The 22406-nt window shown below is 43.7% G+C and overlaps 1 pseudogene; it reads right to left on the bottom strand.

The window, feature by feature from the left end:
• The window catches only part of LOC115082092, a 50051-nt pseudogene that overhangs the window by 3223 nt on the left and 24422 nt on the right, over window positions 1-22406 (bottom strand).

The raw sequence follows: 22406 nt of genomic DNA, 5'->3' as shown, positions 1-22406 counted from the left end.
AAAGTACAGATGTAGGTCCCTCTGTGTGCACTCTTTTTACAGTCAGTGAGAAGATGTGTTCCTGAGGTTTGGCACTGCATGCATACGTCTGCATTTTCAAAAGTATGTGCAGATTTTTTCTTTGAAAAACCACCTGCATATAATTAGCAGGTGTAAATGTGCGGAGAGAGTTTTGATGGGATAATTCTCAAATGAAAGTATGCTTGTATTTTCACTCTGAAATTTAGTGGGAAGATCCCTGGGGACTTTACAACATGTGGACCATTACGAAATTACCGCCTAAGGGGTAGATTTTAAAAAGATGCGTGCGCTACCCGGCGCACGCACATGTACACCCCATTTTATAACTTGCGCACTCAGGCGTGCGCAAATTATAAAATCAGGGTCTGCACGCACAAGGGGGTGCACAATTGTGTACCTTGTGCGCACCGAGCCGCACTGTCTTCTCCTCTTCCCTCCCCTCTAACCTGACCTCCCACCATTTCCCCTACCCTTCCCTCCCCCTAGCCCTACTTCCCCCCCCAAAAACTTTTAATTTACCTTTTGCGCCTGCCTCTGGGCAGGCGCAAGTTGCGCGCGCCGGCAGTTGGCCAAGCACAGCAGCAAATGGCCGCTGTGCCTGGAGCCTCTGACCCCGCCCTGCCCCTGCCCCTTTAGTAAAGCCCCGGGACTTACACTCGTCCTGGGGCTTTACAGGCATCGCTGGGCCTTTTGAAAATAGGCCCGGCGCACGTAACCCTTTTAAAATCCAGCCCTAAATGGTGTACATTATTTTGTGTTACTGCATGATATCAGAAACACACATTTCTATATTATTAATTTGTAGGAAAAATTAGGAGCAATGCATACAAATGGCTTAACACAGATCACATTAAAAATGAAGCTCCGATTGTTAACAAGCCCCTGAAATTGGAAGGTTGATGGTGGGACGGAGCTGTACCAAACTGCATGGCGTTACGTCCTTGGGGAGACAACAGACTTTCCCATATTTCAAAGCTGCAGAGTGATTGGGTCGGGGGTGCAGAATGGGGCAAAGTTGACAATTTTCCTGTGGGAAATGCATGGGGGAGGGGAAAGGGGAGCCACCCAAATCACTGAATGTTACTGGTCATAGTTTATATAGTAAAGGTCATCTTGTTGAGTTTCGGTTTAGGTGTTGAATACAATGTGTGCCCCATGTGAAGATACTTAGTCCAATCTGAGTAGACAATTTCTATTTATAATTCGGCCTCCCTTCAGGTCTCCAGGAGTGCTTTACAGACTGGGAGTGTCAATCCTGGTACTAGTGTGCTGCTGCATGCATCAGCTGAGGGCCCCCGATCTAGTAAGTGCCTAGGCTGTGCGCACATGCTAGCGTTGTAATTACTCCTGATGCAGCAAGGAGTTCTGAAGACAAAAAATGTGCACACAACCCTGAGCAAAATTGGGCAGCAGCATAGCCTTCCTCATGTAAATCCCATGTTAATGAAGGCATTATCCATTACTCTGCAATACAGAGAGGTGTATAAAATATCTCAGTTTTTCTTGGCACTGGAAATTTAACTTTTGGTCAGAAGTGAGTAAAATTCTCTAGGGCAGTGTTAGTTTATGGGGACTGAACCTGAAATTCTTGATGCTGAGGTCATGCACTCAGGATTTATGGACATAAAACATGATTTATGTTGAATTTCTGCTCACAACCTACGAGCACAAATGTTATGCTCTTAACTCATATTTTATGTGCACATCCTTTTAGGAGCATAACATGCTCCTAACTCCTAAGGTGCAGAACTTTTATGTGTACAAACATGGTTGTGCTCCTAACATGTTTCTTCTGCATGCAAAACATGGTTTGTGCCCCTAATTCATGGTTTGTGTGTGATAATCATTATTTTATAAGCATGAACCATGGTTTGTGCATTGCTAAACATGACTTATGCATGCGTTCATTCTTTGCACACATTATTAGGCTTACATGCTTTATTAAACTCTCAATGCATCTGCATACTATTAGGCTTACTGCATCGGGAGTTAGCTTTTGTTTTAGCGAGTGCAAAAGAAAAATGTGCATGGAAATAATGCATACATTTTTCACTCCTGTCTTACTGCATTGGGCTTGGAGAGGGCAAAAACATGCAGATTCTATGTACCAACCTTTTTAGTGTTGGGGAGGTAGCGGGTGCAGGTATTCCCATCCCAGGCGGCAGTAAGGATCTCTGGCCAGACAGCAACTCGGCACAGGCTTTGCCGTAGATGCCACAACGGTGCAAGGGCAGCTGGGAAATGGATGATTTTTGATCCAAGATACAGCTGTTGCTGTAGGAAAATGAAAAGAGTATAAAGCAAGGTAGATATATATATGTAACATATGTAACAGCTTACTTTTTGAATAACACAGCCTGCATAACCCTCCTTTCTCACTTTTCTGTTCCCACTAACCTCTTCCATCAGTCTCTTTTATCATTCAATCCTTCTATCTGGCACTATCTCAAAGTGCTCTGGACCATTAATTGCTTGCCCCATTTTTGTCACTATTTAAAGCTTCTAGCCAGGATGCTACATAAACAGAAAATGTAAGACTCCTATGCAAGGAGCAGCAATTATGTCAATGCTGTCCAACAGTGACCAGGCTTCGGTCCTACATTCAAATCATGGTCCCTTGCTATATTGTTATGTTACATTAAAAACAGTTCATCAAGAAAACAATACTCCCAACTTTGGTCACACTTAGACTAGACATTGTTCCGTGTTTGATTCTTTGCTTCAGGGGTGTATTGTTTTCTCACTGTGGCAGTGCAGTTTGCAAACTACTCCTGGATTATCAAAATGCTATAAATAAAGCGGAAATAGTATCCGTGATAAAAAAGGGGGTGTGGTTAGGCTAATTTCTCATCAGCGTAACTACACGCTAGCATGTGCTCCTGCAATTTCCACAAGGCGCAATACATTATTTTGCTAATGGGAAAAGGTTTTTATTGCATATGCGTTTAGAGACGAGAGAGAGAGAGAGAGACGAGAAGAGAGAGATAGAAGCGAGAGAGAGGAGAGAGAGACAGAGAGAGAGAGAGAGAGAGAGAGAGGAGAGAGAGAGAGAGAGAGAGAGAGACTGACAGTGTAGATACCAATATGTCACTCTCTATTTATACCACTGCAAGCGTGGGCATTTTTAACTTGGGGTGGAGCTTTGGGGGGGGGGTGGTTTTGGGGGTGGTTTTATATACATAGTAGGAGGTATGAACAGGAAAGTACACATCACGGAAGATTTTGTTTGAAGCTAAGTAGAGAGTGCATTGTACAAATCAACTACTCTTGTACCTTTCATCAATTATAATGGCAGAAATTCTTTCATGATGTGTACTTTCAGGTTCATGCCTCCTATTGTGTGGGGGGGGAGGTTAGTTTTGGGGGTGGTTTTACATACACAGTAGGAGGTACAAACAGGAAAGTGCACAATACAGAACATTTCTGTCATTTCAATTGATGAAAGGTACAAGAGGAGTCCGATTTGTACATGTACTCTCTACCTAGCTTGTTGCACTCTCTGACCTAGTTTGCTTGAAGCTAGGCAGAGAGTGGCATTGTACAAATCGACTCCTCTTGTGCCTTTCATCAATTGAAATGGCAGAAAATCTTCAATGATGTGTACTTTCTTGTTTGTACCTCCTCTTGTGTATGTAAAAACCACCCCGAAAACTACCCCCTCCCCCCCCCCCTTCAAACCCCATGCAGAGTTAAAAAGGTCCCATCTTTACAGTGGTATAATAGAGAGTGACATATTGACACCTATGCAAAGGTGCCCTCTCTCTCTCCTCTCAACAGTACATACAATGAAAACATTTTCTGGTTAATGCACAGCTTTGTCAAAATTGCTGATCCTTCATGAAAACTATGGGATATGCAGTTAGACTGGAACATCAGTTTTGAGATGACAGAAGCAGGTGAATTGATGACATGGTAGTATATTGTTTCACTGCATACCAGGATTTTTGTTTGCATTTGTAAGGTAACAGCCTGCAGAGAGGCTGAAATATTTTTCTGCACTTCGGGAGCTAAACATTTATATCATCAGGGTTGTGTCAACAAACTAAAAACCAACACAAATGATTCTCCTATAATATAGTGAAGTGCTGGATAACATGCGAGCAATGAGATAAGACTTTCATTTAAAATAGGGAGATGAAGTGCAGAATATAAATGGGCGGAATTTTATTGTAAAGATTTATTGAAATTACTTGTATTCTTTAATTTGTAGCCTATGTGATTGTTCACTTTTTGTTTTTGGTCTGTACTCTCTAATAAATATTTTTGAAAAAAAAAAACAAAAAACAAAAGAGAGATGTTTTATTGCCATGAGAGAAACAGTATGACACCATCACTGACAGCTTCTGTTCCCAACCGCATGATCTGCTGTCACTCCAACCAAGGTCATACTGTGGCTACGGACAGTGGCAGAGAATGTCACCTGGAGCATTTCACCACAATCTGTGACATAATCAGTGCTTAGGTCCTAAAAAGAAGTCACAGGGGCTGGAGGAACATTTTATAAATTACAACTAATAAAATCTATCAGGACAAAAAGAAAAGGTGACCAAGGAAGAAGATCAAAAGAGGAAGCAATAGTGGCAAGAACCCAGCAAGTAGATATTTTGACGAATCTCGTTAGAATGCAGGTATTTACGTTTTCCAGAGATTTATTTAGTGATTACTCCAATAAAGGTATTTATGGAACATGCTAATGATAGTTATTGAGTCCACAAGTACTGCATAATATCTGCATAACTCGAAGCTCATCACTACACAACTTAACGGCACATAGCACAGGCGATCAGTCAAAAGCCGAAGAAGCAAATTTCCTAAGGGCCAGGCTCAAACCTCCACAACATTCCTAGCCCCAGCCTGAAAGCACTCTCAGCCTCAGCCACCCTGATGAGGGGCAGCAGCAGCCTGAATGGAGCAGTACTCTCAGCCTCAGCCACCCTGATGAGGGGCAGCAGCAGCCTGAATGGAGCAGTACTCTCAGCCTCAGCCACCCTGATGAGGGGCAGCAGCAGCCTGAATGGAGCAGTACTCTCAGCCTCAGCCACCCTGATGAGGGGCAGCAGCAGCCTGAATGGAGCAGTACTCTCAGCCTCAGCCACCCTGATGAGGGGCAGCAGCAGCCTGAATGGAGCAGCCACTCCCAGCCTCTGCTACCCCAAAGAAGGCGAAGGGGCCTGAATGAAGCAGCACTCCCAGCCTCTGCTATCCCCGAGAAAGCAGAGGAGCCTGAAGGAAGCAGCACTCCAGCCCTCCCTCAGAAGAAGACCGGGAAGCAACCTGAATGGAGCAGTACTCCCAGCCTCAGCCACCCCAAGAAGGCGAAGGGGCCTGAATGAAGCAGCACTCCCAGCCTCTGCTATCCCCCGAGAAAGCAGAGGAGCCTGAAGGAAGCAGCACTCCCAGCCCTCCCCTCAGAAGAAGACGGGAAGCAACCTGAATGGAGCACTACTCCCAGCCTCAGCCACCCCACAGGGGTAGGAGGAGCAGCAGCCTGAAGCTGAGCAGTACTCCCAGCCCCAGACATCCAGAGAAGAGGCAGCAGCTTGAGCCTGGCAGCACTCCCAGCCCCAGCTAGCCAGAGCAAAATGAGCAGCCTGAGCCTGGCAGCATCCCCACCCTGAGGAGGACGACCTGCATGAGCCTGGCAGCACTCCCAGCCCAGCTAGCCTGAGCGGGAGTAGACACAGCCCTGAGAACTGCCGCTTGGCTTTGGCCTCTAACATTCTTGCCCATTCTACAGAGACAGATTTACTTACTCGTTTGGAGGAGATCTGCATGTTGGTAATTGGAGAGGAATCCTGCCAATTAAAGAACAAGAGTTAGAAAAAGTTTCCTTCAGTTTAGATAATTTAGACACAGGGAGGGTAAATTTCAAAGGGCGTAAAACAGTGCTGCTTAAACCACAGAAAATAGCCCTTTTGAAAACTGCTCAGCAGACATGCACGTAAAATCGCGTGCACCCTGTGCGTGTGTAATTTTAAGCACATTGGGGAGAGGCATTCTGGAGGCTTGGGGGAGTGGGGAGTCTGAGCGGAGTTTGAAATCAATCATACTGTTTTTTGATTTTGAGAAGGATGTGTGACTATTTCCACAAAAACTTTCTCCATACAAAGCAGCAGTTGTAACTTTGTGCAGGTAGCTTTTGGATAGCCTGCACGTAAATCTACACGCACACATTTCTGCCTGCTCCCAGGCAGATGTAAATGCATGTGTGTGTGTGCCATGCTGGGCTCCGCGTACACCTGCTTACGAGTGCGGAAGTCCACTGTAAAATTTTAGGACTAAAGTCCGCGTGTACTTTCTACATGTGGACTTCAGCCTTAGGCACGCCGTTATAAAGTTACCCTCTCTGCATTGGTTTTCTTCCCCCACCTAACTGCACCCTGCCTTCAATACAGGCAAAAGTAGGCGCCTCGTGGAATGACACATGTACTATTACCCACCTTCAGGCAACTTGCGTGTGTTGAAACACATTTTGCCTGCAGAAATCCCTTTGAAAAGTTTCCTCTGTTTATATAGGTAAAGGGGCATTTTGAAAATTGCACTTCACCCCATTATACGGGTAAAAGGGTCATTTTAGAACTGTGCAGGTAGGATTGAAGTCTGCAGATATGCACAGACTTTAGCCAGCAGAAGTTCTGCACGAGTTCACTTGAAAATACTCAGGTAGTTGGCATGGTGCGCACATAGGTAGACTCATCTAACATTACACGTCTTCTTCGCAGCACATAACTTGTGCAGGTTAAGTATACTCATATGTTTTAAAATTTAAAAAAAATATGCATGTAAATTTCCCACTCCACCCCCAGAATACCTCTCCACAGTGTGCGTAAAAGTGTGTGTGTACATTTACACAGAGCCCCGCTCTATTTTGTAGGCGCCAAATACACAGATAAAATTGGATTTGGTTTTTTTTTTGTGCATAAATGGCTTTGAAAATCAACCAGTTTTGATTAGGGAAAATTTGAAAGCAGATTTCCACTGGTTAAACACTTTTAATCCGGGTAGATCAGATTTTTGAAAAGTATGTGCGGTGTTTACTCGTGTTGTCAGGAGGTGCTCCGGAGGGCGTGTATAGGGCATGGGTAGGCGTAGATTGCATTTTCAAACTACAAGCAGTATTTTCTTTTTCATTTTTCCTTGCACAAAAAGCAGGTGCAAATCAGCTTTCTGCCTATGGCATTAACTGAAGCGAAAATATGCGTGTACTGTGGCTGTGAATCTCTTCCACGGGTACAAAGGACTGGCAGACAATTTGCAGCTGCTTTTTTCTGCAGGTGCTTTAATGGAAAGCGACAACGCGTAGACGTGAGGCTACAACTTATGCCCATTACTTGTTGCGCACGCACTCTGGAGCGCCTCCTGACAAAGTCTGTGTGTTGTTCTCATGCCTCCTCAGTGTTCTTTAAGCTGCACTGAAGGGGGGCAGTTTGCAGAGATGCCGTTTAATGTGGGTAAAACGCTTTTTATCTGTGAAAACCGCCTTGAAAATTGGCTTTCCTGAGAATGATTTTCCCCAGATAGCTAAAAGGTTAACCAGGTGGCTTCTCCACTTTGAAAATTGCCCTCTCCTATTCGGCTAACAGGGCATGCACCTTCTGCTGCGGGAAAAAGGGCTGTGGGAGGGAAGGCAAAGGATGACCGGGGATTTCATTGTCAAATCCCTGCGTAAACTTTGCAACTTCTGTAACGCAAGTCCAAAGTCCATGGGAAGGAAAATATCCCGCTAGCCCCCCCCCATCTTCATAGTGACATTCCGCAGGGAGTTCCCCTTGGAAAATGAACCTGCAGATCTGTGGCTACGAAGCACACCACCTGGGCAATCCAAAACAAAAATTCTCCCCAAGTGTTGGGCTATTCAGGAAGCCCAAGACATGCTGAATCCCAGAGGCTTCTTGCAGTGTATCGCAGCCCCAGATGAAATGAACCCTGCCAAAATGAAGCCAGAGTGGCACTGAAGAAACGGAAGGGCCCGTCTCATTCTTTCCTGATTCTTCTCACCTTTCAGTCTTATCTAAGGGAATCTGGCTTTCGCTAGGTATTTCAGGAATCAGTATTAATGGTGATGGAAAGCCTTTTGTGAGAATGTATTTCAGAGGGTTACTTTGGAACGATTCACTTTAGGCAGGAGGAATCATTTTTGTAGCATTATTCTGTACCTTCACTAAAAAAAATGTCCAACAGTGTCTTCTCCTTCACCACATTACATGGGACAAGGGGGGGGGGGACCAGATGGCTCCAGGACCACTAGGACACTTATTAATCTTTGCTTTTATTGTACATTTCATAGGATCTTTGCATCTACAGTTTTGGGGGTTTTTTTTGGCAGGAATAATAATATTTACAATATGGAGCTGAAAAATCTTCAGAGGGATAACTGTGTTAGTCTGGTGTAGCAAAAAATGATAGGAGTCGGGTGGCACCTTATAGACTAACCAATTTATTGAGGCATGAGCTTTCAAGGATAGTATCCACTTCGTCAGATGCATGAAGTGATTTACAGAAGATGGGTAAATATATAGGTAGCAAGATACTATAAACTAGAGATGTGCATCGGGTAAAAATTTCGTATAGGGCTTTGTTTCGGGGCCCCCCCCCCGTGGGAATTTAGTTTTTCCCGTGGTTCGGGGGTTTTTTTTTTCAGGGGCCCCGATTTTCGGGTTAGTGCGCACTATCGGGAGTTACTGTGTCCTAACTTCCGATAGTGGCAGAGTTAGTGCGTGCTATCGGGAGTTAGTGCGCACTAACTAAAAAATGAATTTTTTCCGAAATTTTGGAAAAAATTAAATCGTTTTTTGGTTCTCCCGAACCATTCCGAATTAGGCAATTTCGTTGACATTGCCTAATTCGGGAAAAACGTTTGCACATCCCTACTATAAACCATGTTCCTGCCCCCATGAGCTTATCATGTGTTGGGCCCTTAGAATATGGACTGAGTTGTCTCTGGATTTGTTTTGGACCTGTCAAAAAATGGTTTTCAACCATGCAGAGAATGCAAACCGCAGAAGTCAAGGTGAAGGAATATAAAAATATGTAAAAAAAACAAACCCTGTTTGCTCTCCTGTTCATGACAGGTAGAAAAGGCACAATTTGGCTGGCTCTGTCTGTGTGTGTGTGTGTGTGGGGGGGGAACGGCCAGGAGTTGGAGCCAGGAAGAGAGGAGTGCATCTGGCAGCCCTGTAATCTTCTTCTTCCGAACAGCTAATTATCGAGAGGGTGTAACAGAAGTCTGTGCTCTGAGGAAATAGACAGCTGTGCTTGCTTCATAGCCAACAAGGGATAAAGGAGCCAGGAGCTGAGAGACTCCCTTTCCAGAGACATCCAGGCCCAGGAACACATGGCTGGATCACCCTTCTAAGAGACTGAGTTAAGTAATCTAAACAGAGTGCATCTTAGCAGAGGAGGGGTGTTTATTCCCTTGCCTTTTGTCATTTAGCTAACTCCATCATCAAGAGAGACTTCTTCATTTTCTTGATTGTTTTTTTCACACAATTTTGTGCTTGGGACAGAGTGCACCTTTTACAAACTGATGATATTGGGGTGGATCTGTTCTCTATCCCCCCTCCTCCCCTTTTTTTTTTTGAGTACTCAGGGGTAAAGACAATTTTTTAAAGCTGTGCACATTCACTGTTTTTCCCTCAATCTTTCTCTGTTAGCGTTGCTTTTTTTTTTTTTTTTTACTATACACATGAGTATGTTGGTTGCCCTGGCTAACAGGCCATACCAGGTGTTAATTTTGCATTGCTTGATTTAAATTAAGAAAACTGCAGGTTTATATTATACTTCACTACTGTACTTTTCCCATCTAATGCTCTGGTTAGATTTACTCTCTAGTTACACAATACTAGTAAAAGGGTTAATTACTGTTTTATTCTGGCGTGATGATTTTTAACTGGTCTGTTGTACCACAGGTGAGAGGTCAGTTGGGAAGGGCACAGAATTGTGGTATCGAGATGACTGGGACCCTGTCTCATCCCCCACTAGGCTACAAGCCCGAAGATAAATTATATTAGTGAATATAATTTCTCATGTGGTACTCCCCATCCCAAGCATCGGGGAAATTCAGAGTCCAGACTAAGGTGGGATCACATATATACAGAACAAAGAGAAGGCATTGGATTAGGCAGGACATGATATGGAGGGAGCGTTAATAGCATTATAGTATAGTTTACTGACAACTGAGGTAAGTGTGAAAAGGCAGCATGATCTAAGAACAGTTAAGTTCATGGATAGTTGTAGTGTGCCATAAAGCCAGTATCTCTACTTAGACCTAGGGTAATGCTGTTAAGTTGTTTAATGAGTTCCAATTCAGCAATTTCATGCTGGAATATTCCTTTGAAGATCCTTTTTAGGAGTATGACAACATTAAGCTCAGATAGAGAATGTCCTGGAAGGTTGAAATATTCTCCTACTGGTTTCTGGATGTTGCCATTTCTAATGTTGCCATTTACTCACTAACCTCAAGTTAACTCACTTCTTATATGCGGACGACATCCAGATCCTCATCTCGATCACAGAGTCTCTTCACAAAACCTGGTCCCACTGGAATAGCTGCCTTCTAGCAATCAACCAACTTCTTACAAGCCTCAACCTCATCCTCAATACCAACAAGACTGAGATCCTTCTAATAACTCAGGACAACAACAGCATTCTCCTCAACCCCTCAAGTTCTTCCCAACTAGCCAAAACATCAATTAATCATTCACCGCATGTGAGAGACTTGGGGATTCTGCTCGATAACCAACTCAACCTGAAAAAATTCGTAAATAACACCACCAAAGAATGCTTTTTCAAATTGCAGGTATAAGAAAAACTAAAACCACTCCTACACCCCGAGACTTCCGCTTGGTGCTACAATCTATCATCTTACCTAAAGTGGATTACTGCAACTCCCTCCTCCTGGGTCTACCCACCAACACAATTAAACCACTACAGATGGTCCAGAACGCTACTGCCAGGATTCTCACAAACGCCAACAAAGGGAACACATCACCCCCATCCTTCAGAACTTTCACTGGTTACCAATCAAATTCAGGATTCTCTTCAAAGCCCTCATGATGATCCACAAGGCTCTGCATAATATCTCCCCCCTTAAGCTAACCTTCCAAATACAGCCGCTCATCTCAAACAGACCCATCAGAAGAGCATACAAGGACATGCTGTATACCCTCCCCCTGCTAAAACCTCCTTAAGGAAGCGTGCCCTTTCCACAGCTGGTCCTCCCCTTTGGAAACTCGCTCCCGCCGGACCTCCGCCAAGAACCCTGCCCTCTGGTTTTCAAAAAGAAACTGAAAACATGGCTCTTCAGCCAGGCCTTCTCGGAGAGAGAATTCCTCGCACTAAGGCTACCCTGGTTTATGTCCAACTATAGACTAGATTCACGACTCTAGGCCCTCTTATCCATACCGGCACTCCACATTCCCCCCAGATCTGGGACTACTCTGGGAAACAATGACTACATTAATTCCCAATTTAGCCGCGGACCTTCACACAGCTACAAGTCACTTAGTCCCTCTATGATTCCTTTTAAGTTAAACGCCTTATTGCACTTTGTGAATTTCTTCCCCCTTAACCTGCCCACTTGCTAAGTTAGTTCTTTCCTGTTATCCATCAGTTACGCCTCCTTTCCCGTCCCAATGGCATTTTCCTAAAGATTATTTAGAAGTTCCATTAGGCATAGCCCTTCGTTTCTATTGATTATTATTATTGTTATTGTTATTATTTTACTATTATTTTTACTTTTATTATTATATTATTATATATAGTGTATTTCTAATGTTCCACTTGTCCATTGTTTCCGCATGTTCATTGTACTCATGTTCATTGTATCTGCCCTTGGTGACAGTTCAGTTTCATGTAAACCGGTGCGATATATATCCTATACAGGAACATCGGTATATAAAAATAATAAATAAATAAATAAATAATGTCAGACTTATGTCCATTTATTCTTTTCCTTAGGGCTGGACCTGTTTGTCCTATGTAGACAACAGAGGGGTATGACTGGCAGGTAATGGCGTATATTACATTGGAAGAAAGAGCAGGTGATTGAGCCCTGGATCGATTATATAATAAGATGATAGACAGTATGGAGCTATCTATCATCTTATTATACAATCCATAAGGTACATCAGAATACTGAGTGCGCAGGATACCTGCATACTTCAATGCGTTCACTTCATTGCTCTATTTCTCCATTTCATTTTATAAATTACAGATCTTTACTCAAAATACAGATTTTCAACGTGCACTAGGGAATGAATGGTCCTTCGGCAAAGTCAAAAAGTCAATTCTGTTGGTAGATCCCATGGGCTACAGACAGTTTACCACTACATAAAGTGGAGAGCAACGTATGCAGGGGCCTTCGATGCTGCACATTGGAGCATTATCCTGCCTGATGTGTTTCTCAGCTGAGGACGTGTGGGTAGCATACGATAAAGAACAAGGCAGGCTCATGGGTGTTCTCGGCAAGGGGGGTGTGGTGGCCTCGTAGGCAATGGATGTTCTATGAGAGCTTCTCCTTTTATACTTTCATAGCCAAGATCTCCACGATATCAGAAAGCACAAGAAGGAATAAGTCTTCAGCCTCTGTGCTGACATTACTTATGGATCCTTCTAATCAGATATTCATATCTCACCTTGAAAACCTGTAGCTCCTCCAGCAGCAGTTCCTCCATGTTCTGCCAGCTCTCCTTAGGCACTGAAATTACTTTCAGCACTGTGCCAATGTCTGTGTAAACAAATTGGGCAAATTAGGCTAGTGACGGGAAGTGCCTTGGAAGCACGTTAGGTGCGCAACTGGTCCTCAAGAGCCGCAAACAGGTCTGCTTTCCTAAATAATCAAATGAATCTGTCCTCTTGGACGGGGGAGGATGCATTCAAAAGAGATTTAGCCAGTAGTTACCAGCTAGGCTGCGCTGGTTGAATATGGTCTCTCTCACAGCATTTAAAAGCTTGTCTGTGATTTCACAAATGATTATACTATTAGCTGTATTAAGAAAAGGTATTCTGGTCAGCAAAAGCATGTAATGCAAATGCATACTTTGAATTTACCAATCCTTTTGTATTTAGGAAAGGGGCCCTGGGTTAAGAAAGGTGTTATTGGCTAATTCTGGCCTGCCCATGGACCACCCTGATTTATGCAGCTTTGCCATTTAGATGGTATTTTTTCAGTTATCCATCTAAATGGCTTCTGAATATCAGCCTCCTGATTTTCAAATCGACGGGCATTGTTTTCCCCTGATACCGCTGCCTGCAGAACCAGCAGATGAAAAACAGCTTTCAGACAATCTGTGTTTGGAACTCCTATTACATTTTTACCAGATTCCCATTCATTTTATTAGCAATCCAGACAGTCCTACATTAGCATTTAGATGCACAGAGCTAGGCCCCTAAGCTCCTATAATCTGCCCACTGCTTGTGGGGTGTATGCAGACTCGGGACAGGGGAGATAGGAGGAGAGGAGGGCCCGCTGGGAGGGTGTGAACATCAGAGAATTTCAGGAGGACACATACACAGACCAATTCAGTAAAAGTCGCGGGAGAGCGAGCGAGCACCCGCTCTCCCGGCGCGTGCACAGGCCACTCTCCTGTGCGTGCGATTCAGTATTCAAATGAGGGCCCACAGTAAAAAGAGGTGCTAGGGACACTAGCGCGTCCCTTGTGCCTCTTTTTTGACAGGAGCAGCGGCTGTTTGACAGCTGACGCTCAATTTTGCAGGCGTCGGTTCTCAACCCGCTGACAGCCACGGGTTCAGAAGCGGATGCCGGCAAAATTGAGCATCCGGTTTTCAACCCGCGAGCCACGGGCTGAGTTAAAAATTTTTTTAAATTTTTAATTATTTTTTACTTTTGGAACCTCCGACTTAATATCGCTATGATATTAAGTCGGAGGGTGTACAGAAAAGCAGTTTTAATTTCTGCCGGCACTTTCCTGGTGCCGGCAGAAATTAATGCCTACCTTTGGGTAGGCGCTAATTTCTGAAAGTAAAATGTGCAGCTTGGCTGCACCTTTTACTTACTGAATCGCGCGGTAATAACTAATAGGCCATCAACATGCATTGCATGGGCGGGCGCTATTATTTTCGGGGGATTGGACACGCGTTTTTCGATGTGCTATTACCCCCTTACTGAATAAGTGGGTAAAGCTAGCGCATCGAAAACGCGCACTGTACTGTATCAGCCTAACAGAGAGGAACCTAAGAAAGAAGCCAAGAGATAAAGACATGAATCTGCCAGTGTGATCAGTAAAGTTGCTGCATTGCTAGTTAGTATGTATTTAGAGACCAGTAAAGGAACTGTCAGTGTTAGTTAACGGCAGGAGCCTGAAGTTCTGTAGGAGGGTGATTTGGACTCTACAGGAGAGGTCCCTGCACCTAGATAGGGGAAACCGATGCCGGGAGGGGGGGGGACACCTGGTGAAGAGGCTGGGAGACTCAGCCAGTAACAGGACCAGCAGGGGGCAGCTGTACCTGGGGAGAGCCCTGTGGTCTGAGCACTGCCATAACTCTCCAGTGTGCTGGTGATGCTGCCGATACTGTCTAGGCTAAGCCAGCATCCCCGAGGCCGCAGCAGTAGTACAGAGCAGAGAACCTAAAGCAGCCTTCTGTGTTGGGGAACACGGAGACTTAAAACCATGAGTACGCAGACGGTTGTTAAAGTATGTATACAAAGTAGAGAGCGCTGAGCCTTTCCTGTGTGAATCCCTCCTTTGTTACCTGCTTCCACCAAACCCATGGCATTAGGGGAAGGGGAAGGGCAGAGGAAGAACCAAAGGTGTTTAGAATATTGTAAGTGCAACAATCCTTTTTGTCAGAAAGGTACTCACAGGTAAGAATTAAAAACAGGCCATTGTGGATTTGTAAGGAAGTGGATGAAAAAGGGAAAAAATAACTAGCATTCATAAATGACAGGAATGACAAGAGGCGGGTGGCACCCTATAGACTAAGATATATTTTGAGGCATGAGCTTTCAAGGGTAGAGTCCACTTCGTCAGATTGCAATGAAGTAGGAGGTGCAAGGGACGGTTCTATAAATGAGGCAGGGTGAGGCGGCTTGGCCTCAGGTGGCAGAATTTTGAGGCAGCAATAAATGACCCCCCACTGAGGCGTCTGCCTCTCACACACTGCCCTCCGGTGTCTGCAAACATCTGAAAAGGTGCAGCGTCCTATGTCACTGCTGCGCCGGCGCACCACAGATTTTCTGCTGCTGCCTCGGTGCCTTAGAGCTTGGTGGAGTAAGGTGGTCCCCTTTGCTGGTTCCCCTCTTCGGCGGTGCTTGTGGCCTGTTGTGTTCAGCCTGCAGGGCTGCCTTCTGTTCTGTGCCTAACTTTAGTGGTTCCTGCTTGTCGCCTGCCTTCGGAAATCAAAAGAAAAAAAAAGGTAAAGCTGCAAGCTCGAGCCTCGGTTCCCGTGTCCCCATGTCCCCTCTACTGTTGCTTGACAGCCCGTAGAAGGGGAGGGGGTCTGGAGGAGTTAAAAAAGCCGACTGCTGAGGAATGTCCAATTAGTGAGCCTCAGGAGAGGGCCGTGGGGTGGAATGGGACAGCAGTCGCAACTTGCAGAGCCGATTTCATGGCAGCGGCCTGCAGCACATGCCACAGACCAGACAATTGGGCGTTGCAGAGGCTGACAAGAGCAGAGCAGAAGCAGGAGACTTGTGGAAGGCATAAGCAGGCAGGCTGCGGGCTTTGCTCTTCAGAAGTAGCTCTGCAGTGACAAACTCCTGCTGGACCCAAGTGATGTGTTCTAAAACTCCCGATTTGGTTTTTTTTTTTTAGGAGGGGGAGTCAGTATCCAGATAGTACTCACTCCAACAAGATATGTAGAGTGAAGATTTCAAGACAGCTCCAAATCGGATTACCATTTCTTTCCTTAATAAAGTTTATTACCGGCTGGAATTCCTTGCAGGGCAGTCTGGCCCTTGCAAAGCAACTATTCAGGATGGGTAAAGAAGAGAGAAAGGACAAGGTGACAGGGGACAGGTGACAGGAGCTGCTTTCATCTGCAGTGGGAAATTCAATTTTCTACCACGCCATGATCCCCCTAGCCAGTGCTCTCCAACCTTTTTTTCAATACCACCTCATTTCAACATTTTAAAATTCACACGTCCCCAGATATTGATCAAAACAAACTAACAGAAATCCCCTGCATCTCTTCCGCAAAGCAGAGGAGCGTGTGAGTATGCATGTATGTTAGCAGGTGTTGTGAGAGAATGTTTGTGTATATAAGCATGTGAGAGAGTGAGCATGTGTGTGTGTGTGTGTGTGTGAGGGCATGTGAGAATATGAGAGTGTGAGTGAGCTTGTGTGTGTGAGAGAATGAGCATATGTGTGTTAGAAAGTCTGTGTATATCAGAGACCATAGGAAAACGTTTGTATGTAGTCCCCGCCTTCCCTCAGTAATCCAGGACAAGTTCAGGCTGACTGGAAATCAAAAGTTCCCAGGTATGGAAAATTGGAATTTTGTTATCCATATTAGTTTTAATTATTATTGGATGTTTATTTGATGTGTCTCCTGTTTTTATTTAATTGTTTTTGGGAAATTTTCCCAGTTTTTAAGACCCTGTTGTAATGTAACTTTTGTTCTCCTTGCACTTGTTTTTCGTTTCTTGTTCTCACCCCTTGTTTTATGTAAACCGGCATGATGTGGTTTTAATCATGAATGCCGGTATAGTATAAAAACACTAAATAAATAAATAAATAAATAAATTTTAAAAAATTGTGACTAATTGTGGAATGTTAGACTATTTGTTAGCTGTCTTGAAATATTATTTGTTTTATTTGTATGGGTTTTTTTGTTTTGGTTTTTTTTACCATTATGACTGATTTTGATTTATATTTCGTGATTTTAATGTTTTATGAGGAATGGTGATATTTTGTTTTTCCATTGTACTTCCTTGTACTTCATTGTACTTCTGGCTTTTTGCAATTTCCAGTTCGATTTTTGCCTGCACATTTCTGTTTATACTTTATGGTCATTTTATTCTGTATTTGGTAAGGGTCTGTCTATGTTCTAGTATGTGATGGAAGTGAAGTATTCTGCTATTGTGTAGTTTTTTGTAGGGATCTATAACAGTTTTTCTTGTTCTGTTTTCTTGATGGGGGGTGTTTTGGTATTTTAGGGCCTGGTGTAATATTTGTATGCTGCATTTTCACGGGTATGGTTCTTACTGTTTTGAGTCCTGGCAATTAGTGCAGTTTTAGTGTGGGAGGTTTACTATATTTTAATTACAGTTCAGTTTATTCATGGTTTCTGAGGGCTAAGCCCAAACCATACACAGTTTACAATAGGCTTAATAACCTATTGGCTCCAAGAGTCTTTTTTTTTTTGGCAGTTTCCTTATTGACATCACAACAGTGCATGTACAAACATGTTGTTGTAAGTGATATTTTTATATCAGAAGACTATACTTTGAATGTTCTTTTTCATATAAAATCTATTAATGCATAATTTTTAATTGAGTGTGGAGGGTGCAAGGCTGTGAGGTTCACAGAGTGCTTTATACCCTTCCACTGGCACCGAGAGAGTGCACCAAGCACAGACCCTCACCATTCACCAATCGCTCACTTCCCCAGGGTGCGAATGCCGGGGAAGAGTGGAAGAGTAGATGGTAGGCAGGGGCGGTTCTATAACAAGGCAGGGTGAGGCGGCTGTTTCAGGCGGCAAACTTTGGAAATGGCAAATACTGCCCCCCCCCCAAACTCCTCTAGCAGCCACCTCACCCTGCCGCCAAAACAAAAAATGACCTGCGGGCCTCTGGTGGATAGTCCTGGGGGGATCGTGTGCTACTGCGAAGTGCAGAATTTGCGCAGAATTACTCCCCTGCACAGTCGGGGTCTCCTCCAACGCACATAAAGCTCTGGAATTTGTTGCCAGAGGACGTGGTTAGTGCAGTTAGTGTAGCTGTGTTTAAAAAAGGATTGGATAAGTTCTTGGAGGAGAAGTCCATTACCTGCTATTAAGTTCACTTAGAGAATAGCCACTGCCATTAGCAATGGTAACATGGAATAGACTTGGTTTTTGGGTACTTGCCAGGTTCTTATGTCCTGGATTGGCCACTGTTGGAAACAGGATGCTGGGCTTGATGGACCCTTGGTCTGACCCAGTATGGCATGTTCTTATGTTCTTAAGAGTCCTAAGCAGTTTAGTTTTACTTCATACGGGAGCCATTTCACCTCCATTTCAAGAGATTTATCACATGCATACTCATTGCAAATCTCTTGAAAGCCAACTGGCTGTGGGGTCCTCAGGACACGTTTGGGAAGTCTTGCTTTACATGAAAGCAGACCAGTGCCTTCAATAAAATTGTTCAGTATCTCTGATGATAGAGGTCTTCAGGTAAGATTTAAAAATCACATTTCAGTAATCATTTTATAATTGTACATCAGCAAAGTTCATAAAATGGGTCTAAAGAGGCCATCTTCTCATACATCATGATTCTTCCGAACTTCTCTGCAGTTTGCTTATCTCTCCCCTGCCACCCGGACTACTTGGCCCGAGATTTACTACTCCCCACCTTGTTTACCTGGTCCATCATGTCTATTTGACCCGGTCAGTTTCATATCTACTTTACTCATCAGTACCCCAGCTACTTCTCCCATAAGTATTTGCTGTGCACGTGACCTATAATTTTCTCCATTTGCTTGACCCATCACTTCTTTATTTTTAGATCGCTGTTTCATACCAATTGTTTGTCTAAATAGGGTCTAGTTTAAAAATAAAAAAACAACCCAAATCTACAGCTTCTCCTCTCTACTCCTCCCTCTCCCCTTCACCTTTCTCAGACATGTCTCACCTGTACCAAGGAAAAGGACATCATACTGGCCATCAGCAGCAGTGACTCTGTCCACAGCAATCTGAGTGAAAATGTAATCCACGTTGGTTTTGAGAAAGATTGGCTGATGGCCCAGGGGCACCACAGGGTTGTACATCAACGGGTGGTTGCGGGCAAACTGGATCACGTCATCTGGAAAATTCTTGGTTGACTCAAAACTGCCAAAGGTTTTGCTGGGGCACTGATGGAGGAACAGGAAGGATGTCAGTCAGATCTAATCACCTAGTAAAGGTTACATGCTGCAAAGTCATTAGTTACTTAGTATTAATACTAGATAGCTAAGACTGTACCACCTGACGACTTTAGGACAGTCCTTCAGCCACTAGTGCTCACAGGGAGTGACTACTGTAACTCTTTATATGTCGGTCTTCCTCAGTCCACAATCAGGCCCCTTCAGCTTGTCCAAAACTCTGCAGCCCAATTACTTACAAATACAAAACCCCACAATCATATCACACCAGTTCTGTATTCCTTACATTGGTTGCCAGTTCAGTGGAGGATATTATATAAAATACTCTCTACAATACATAATTTGATATGCAACGTCAACAGCCCATGTTTATGCATAATTCTTCACTTCTACATTCCTTCATGCAGTTTAAGATCAAAACATCAGTTTCTGCTAGAAATTCCCTCCCCAAGACTCACCAGGTTGGCAGTAACTCGTGAGTGGGCTTTTTCTATTTCTGGCCCTATTGTTTGGAATTCTATCCCATCTCACTTAAGATCCTTGTCTAGTGCTAAGGATTTCAAAAAAGCCCTGAAATATCATCTGTTCAGTCACGCATATAAAGACCTCTGCAAGCCTTAAGTCCTTTTTCTGATCTTATTAGCGCTCTCCAGTCCATTACCTTTTAAGGCCTCTGCCCTTGTTTTTTAATTAAGCCTCTTAATACCCAAGCTATGTACAGGCTTCTGTGATTCATAAGCATTTGTTTATATTTAATTATTTATGTCTTTGCTTTGTTTTGTTTATATTATATATTTGTACCTTATATTTTATTATGAATGTTTTATTTGTAACCCACCCCAAACGTTGGAGGCGCAGGCAACAAGTCCTTTTTAAATAAATAAAATACCTTTAAATAAGTTATTCCAAAAAAAGGATTTTGAGGGTAAGACAGAGACTAAAGTTGGGGGTATTCTTGGGGTGAGGGTTAGACCTGTCAACGTTATGTTTACTGGGATGTGGGAAGATGTATGATATGTACATATCAACATAAACTATGCAATCAGATAATCCATGCTGCAAGATTCATAATTGCCACTCCTGGAAATTTACTCCACGGATGGCGCACTGAAGCAAACAGATTCATGAGATTGCTTTCATTGAAAGATTAAGGTATACATTACAAAACAATATAGCAATACACAATATAATTCGGGGTAGATATTGGTTGCACATTGGCCCCAAATCCTTGTACAGAGGCATGGATGAGCAGGGTACAGATCTATACATTTGGTTTTTACTTTTTGCTAAGCCACCTCTTATATGTCTGTTTTATGGTTGCTCACATGAATCTGTATGTCTGCTGTACGGCCTCTGCTTGTTAAATAAAGTTACAAAAAAACCCATAAAATACAGGCCGGGGCCATGGTACAAATGTTGCTATGAAGACAATGCATGAAGCTGTTAGAAGTGCTGTTATGCCTGGACTGCAACCCCAGTGGCAAGAATTATTTAGGGGTGCCGGTAGGGGTGGGAAACTAGTGGAGGAGAACTGCTGACAGTTTGCTGAGGGGGGAGGCTGACTCGTATACTCAGGCCTTTTGACCCACTATGTTTTGAAAATAATTGGGGAGGGGGGTTAGGGGGTGGGGGTGGGGTATATGGGCCTGCCAGTCACAACTTCAGCATCCTTTGGGGAGGGAGGGGGCCCTAGCTGCCAGCCTAAACTTTTTTTTTTTAATATATATATTTGGTTCTTATCCAGCTATATTTTTGTATATAGTTGCATAAGCTTAAAGTTAGCTGGGAACATGTTTGTGGATAACTTTAACTGCTCCTTGGGGCATCCAGAATTAGACAAATATCAGCGTTAGTGGGATAAGTTACCTGGTTAACTCATTTCTGCTCTAAACTGCCCCCGAAATACCCCACTTTTCCACCTGAAGTCTCAATCTGCTAAAGATTCCAAGAACCGCAAGGTAGCCCCACCTCCAGCCTGAAGCCCTGATCAGTGAAGAAACCCCCACCCCCAAAACCTATTTCAGAGGTTCTGGGTCACCCTCACCTGCTGGGTTTCTGGAAGCTTGTGGAGGCAGCATTTTTATATAATGATGTTTTCAGACTCCATGGAAAAAGTGAATCTCTTCCAAGAAGGTTTTCATGATATCTTTTTCACAGAGATGGCAATTTTTAAAAGGCTTCCCGCTGGTAAAAAGTGTTTTATCTGTATAAACTAATTGCCCGTGTGGATAAAAGCACACACAATTCCATAACAGGTGTACTTTGACTCACCCTGCAGTGGAGGCTTTCCTGGGACAGGGTTAAGTTGGGGAAAAATACCAAGTGTGTGGGGTTTAGTCAGAAAAAGCACCCACAGAAGAAACAGAGGTGCAAATCTCCATGGCTGCTTTTCCCTGGGCAATTTTCAAACTAAAAGCATGCGCTAATTTCTCCTTTGAATATTGGTGCAGGAACCGTGGGGGAAAAAGTCCCTGTGGAGTGCGGCCTTTTCAGTAATGCGAGCGGTGGGACAACGGATCCTGTATTGCACACGGTGTTACACAAATGTTGCTGGGACCTGGCGTGACATGGTTATATTCACTGGAGTATTGCCAGTTAAAGCACTGTGCAATACGAGGCGTGACAATCAGACCCGTGAGGGTAATCTTATTTCCAGGGTAGGCAGCCCGGGGTGACAACTGTCTCTCTCAGAGCACGTAGGGGTTTTCACAGCTGCAGAAAAAAAAGAGACGCAGTGTACACGCACTCTTTTACCCCCCTAAATGGTCCTCTGCATAAAGAGCAGAAGTAAATGTATGCAAGCGCTATTTGCTTTAAGAACCACCCAGCTAGCGACCCTATGAAACCTGCCTGCACCGCCTACACTGCCCCCTCCATGAAATACCCATTAACCCACATTTTGGTCTTTTTTTTTTATTGAATTTTGAGTTTCGGTTGTGCCACTTAGCTGCTAGGACAATTTAGAAAAAAATAAGTTTGCCTCTTTGATACATTTTCAGTACAGCAGCAAAGATTATACAAAGGCAACTGACTCAGCAGTTTATGAACATCTGACTCAGCAGCCTTCCTTTTCCAGTTTTTTTTTGCAGCTGCAGCATGATGTTTAAAGTTCTGTTTTACCAGCTCTTATTAAAATATTCGTGACCCACCATATCACCCAAAGTGCTCAAGGCATGAAACAACAAAGTTTAAAACATCCTAGAAATGTAAAGAGATAAATAAAAAAACAAGTACCAATGACATAAACTAACCACCAGTACTGGAGTCAGGGTTAAAAGGCATCATAGCATCAGCAATGCATCACCACAGTACATTTATACTATGAGAAAACAGACATCTACCTAATCCCAGACCCTAGAGAATAAG

Source organism: Rhinatrema bivittatum, unplaced genomic scaffold, assembly GCF_901001135.1.
Source record: "Rhinatrema bivittatum unplaced genomic scaffold, aRhiBiv1.1, whole genome shotgun sequence".
NCBI lineage: Eukaryota > Metazoa > Chordata > Amphibia > Gymnophiona > Rhinatrematidae > Rhinatrema > Rhinatrema bivittatum.
Note: the sequence above shows the minus strand (reverse complement) of the source record. Positions and strands in the feature narration are given on the sequence as shown.